The 3,955-nt window shown below is 43.8% G+C and overlaps 1 non-coding gene across 1 annotated transcript; it reads left to right on the top strand.

Moving 5' to 3' along the window:
- Positions 1-2,338: 2,338 nt before the first annotated feature.
- On the top strand, positions 2,339-2,445 carry LOC111723547. Its single transcript, XR_002772068.1, has one exon. It is a non-coding gene; the product is annotated as a U6 spliceosomal RNA (small nuclear RNA).
- Positions 2,446-3,955: the final 1,510 nt, after the last annotated feature.

Raw genomic sequence — 3,955 nt, 5'->3', positions numbered from 1 at the left:
TTTAATGGGATATTTTAAGAAATAAAATTTGCACATCGGCTTTGTGAGCAGGTGTCTGCATGTACCTGCGTGGATGTGTGCACGCGCAGACCCGTTATAGAGTCAGCAAAGAGGAAACCACGAATGGATTGTCTTTTGCACATGCTTTTGTTTTCCAAGGTTGGCCTGTTCCTTTGCCACTCTCTTTAAGGTTTCACAAAGAACCTTCTTGCTTCTAAAATCGCCCTTAAATCAAAGAAATAAAAGGACCATTCAGTTACCGCGACGGATTCTGCAACATAGGGGACATTTCCACAGGACTTTTTAATATAATTTATGAATATTTGCTAGCAACATAATTGTCTTTTCTGCTGACATTTTCAAAGCAACACTGTGATTTGTTGGGTCTCTGGAGAGTCCAACTACAAAACTGATAATTATATTAAATATACATAGACAATAAAGAGTGTGTTTACATAACTATGCCCATAAATATCTGATTGAACAGTCATTGTTCTCAAACCCCTTTTAAGCAGCTCTCTAAGGATTCCAGTTCTAATGACATGATGGTTTAAAAGATGTTGCTCAGTCTTGTTCCATATTTAATTAACTTTCCTTTTTTAAACTTGTGATGGCAGAGACAATAACAAATAGCTCTGAAAAGAGAGAGCGCTTTGAAATGCGAGCGAGACCTTGTCAGGCTTTGTGCCTTGCAGAGGGAGGAGGTGGGCGTGTGAGTGGCGCTGGCCTGGGCCCTCGGCCCTCCCCTGGGGTCCCACTGGGAGGTGGGTCAGAGCTCTGTAATCCCGCACACCTTCTCCCGCACGCTCCCATCTGCGGATCCGTGCTTCCCGCACATGCTCTTGCATGTAAGCAGCTGCAGCTCTAATGATTTCTTCCTCTGGAAAAAATAAAAAAATAAAACAGACGAAAGCAAATTGGAAAACCAACAAGACTTGGGAGGCAGTGGCAGAGGGAGGGTAGCGTAGTGGAGAGAACAGGGATTCTGGCCGTGGCTGTTCTCTGACTTCGGGTAAACCTATTCATTTCCTCTTGCTGCCGTTACAAGTGACGCTACCAGTGGCTTAAAACAACACACACTTATTTTATGATCTTGGTTCTGGAGGACAGAGTTAGAAGTGAGGTTCACCGAGCTAAAGTCTAGGTATTGGCAGTCCTGGTTCTTCTGGACTCTGGAGTGGAGAATCCAGTTCCCAGAGGTTGCCACGTGGCTTGGTGGGCAGCCCTCTTCCTCCTTCAGAGACAGTGATGGGCGGTTGAGTCTTTCTTGTATCACATCACTTGGACCCCGACTCTCCTGCCTGCCTCATCCGCTTTTAAGGGCACCTGCGATTACACTGGATCCATTCATCTTGTCTACAATGATCTCAAAATCCATAGTCACAATGGTTAAGTCACTCTGAATTTTAAGTTAACATATTCACACGTTCCAGGGTTTAGGATGTAGACATCTTTGGGGGGCCGTTATTCTGCCTACCACATCAAGTCAACTAATATTATCTGTTAATGGGGGAGGCAGTATAAAGTAGATTTCCTCATCCAACAAATTAAGGACCAGGTGAAACCGCTGTAAACAAGATAGACTCAACCCCTGTCCTCAGCAGAGCTTTCATTAGTGGGAGAGAGATAAGCATTATCCACAAAAAATAAGTACGGCTATTTTTCGGCTGTGTGAAAGGGTACAAAAGGAAATGGAGAGCAGGAGGAGACTGTTTAACATTGTGATCTGGCCTGGCTGTGAGGAAAGCGGAGACATAAGAAGAAATGACTTGGAGTTATCCAGGCAAAGGGCGGGTGGGACTGGTGGAGAAGCTGATGAGGACCTTTCAGGAGAGGGCACGGCTGATGCCCATGTTTAGGCCCTGGGGCATGGGGTGGAAGAACTGAGAGGAAGCTCCTGGGGTTAGATGGTGAAGAGCAGAAGGAGAAAGGCTTGTCATATGCTGAGCTGAGCCAGGCAATGAGGAGTTAGCACTTAATGGTGTTTACCCAAGGTCAGGCACTGCTCCAAGACGTTTATATGTAGTTAATTCTTATAAGTTAGATACTACTGTAATCTTCATTTAGAAGATGGAACTGAGGGTCAAGGAAGCTCAATGACCTCCCCAAGCTCACCCAGCTGATAGAACCAGGACTTGTACTGGTTCAAGTACAGACAGAGTGGGCTGTCTCCTCTGACACATTGCCACTCAGGTACATTCAACCCTTATTCTAACAGCGGTTGGGAGCCGGAGAGGAATGTTAAGCCCTTTAGGAAGATTACAAGGGGTAATTCATTGGAGGTGCCAGACCAGGAAGGAAGCAATAGCTCTTAGGTGAAACAAAGTCGACGAGGTCTGTGTTCACTTTGGTAGTACATATACTAAAATTGGAACGATACAGAGAAGATTAGCATGGCCCCTGCCCAAGGATGACATGCCAGTTTGTGACGTGTTCCATGTTTTTGGATTAACAAGCTGTGGTGTATGTATACCATGGAATGCTATTCAGCCATTAAAAGAGATGGAGATTTACATCTTTTGTATTAACCTGGATGGAGGTGAAACGCATTCTTCTCAGTAAAGCATCACAAGAATGGAGAAGCAAGCATGCAATGTACTCAATTCTAATATGAAGGCAGTAGATGAGCTAATACATGGAGGGGAGCAGGGAGAGGGAAAGGGGGGGTCACAGCGCATGGCACACCTCTTGGGGGCAGGACACAATTATAAGAGGGACTTTACCTCACAACTGCTATCAGCGTAACCTAATTCTTTGTACCCTCAATGAATTCTAAACAATAAAAAAAACGTAGATTAGATCTGTAGTGGCAACAGAGTGGAAGGTGAGAAATAGTCAGAAAATATTGAGAGAGTAAAAGTAATGTTATGCTGGGCAGCGCCTGTGGCTCAAAGGAGTAGGGCCCTGGCCCCATATGCCAGAGGTGGCAGGTTCAAACCCAGCCCTGGCCAAAAACTGAAAAAAAAAAAAAAAAGTGCTGTTTTGCTAATTGGTGTGGGGTAAAACAAAGAAAGAGGTGTCAGATATGACCTCCACATCTCAGACCAGATCATACCAGATCGCTTATCAAAGGACACATCAGTTCTATTTTTCTAAAACCAGGGGCTCATGTGAAGCTGCAGACCAAAAATAATAAACAGATGCTAAAACCCTAAAACCATGAAGGTGCCTTGCACGTGAATATGAAAATAAGTCATGAAGTAGCAGGTTTCAAGGGATCTCAAGTTCTCAATGAAAACTCAGCAGAATTCGTCCGTGGCCATCCTCCTCCTGCCGCGGTAAATCCTGAGACTCCTGCTTACTATCACCGCTCGGATTCTGTGTTTGTGCGGAACTCTTTCTAATTGTCATCAATTATGATTCATTTCCTTTTAGGTGTCTTGCTTGTCATAATATTATCATTTGTAAGTCTTTCCCTTTGCAGGCTGTGAGAATCTGTTGTGACATCTCAATAAAGCAGGATTCAATCAAGGTGTGAATGAATTGTTAATCTTGTTATAAATAGAAGGTACCATATGTCAGTATGTAAGGGATGTCTCCTCCTTTGTTGAAAACAATGTTAGTGAAAGAAAACAAAAGAAGTTTCAGAAATAGCTGGTTCAGCACACCCAGCTTCCAATTATATAACAGCCGTCACGTCTCTGCGCCGAGGCGGTTTCTGGGAGTAGTATTCGCACATATTTCTTTAGAATCATCATTTAAAGGAGAAAATTGGTATCAAATTTGGATATCAGAACCCCCAGGGACACTCATTTCTCCTGATTGTGACCATGGAGGTAGCCCCACAATTCTCTCCGTCTTCTGGAAGCGTATTCTTACAAGCGATTTGATCAAAACCAGCTTTTTCTTCTTCTTTACATTTTCTCCATGGTATGCAGATTTAGAAAAACACAACTACATTGACTGAGCTCCAGCCCAAACCAGTTCATGAAAAATACACCCTGGATCTTTTCCT

Source organism: Otolemur garnettii, unplaced genomic scaffold (genome assembly GCF_000181295.1).
Source record: "Otolemur garnettii isolate 467f Iridium unplaced genomic scaffold, OtoGar3 scaffold00012, whole genome shotgun sequence".
Taxonomy (NCBI): domain Eukaryota; kingdom Metazoa; phylum Chordata; class Mammalia; order Primates; family Galagidae; genus Otolemur; species Otolemur garnettii.
This window is presented reverse-complemented; position numbering and strand designations above follow the sequence as displayed.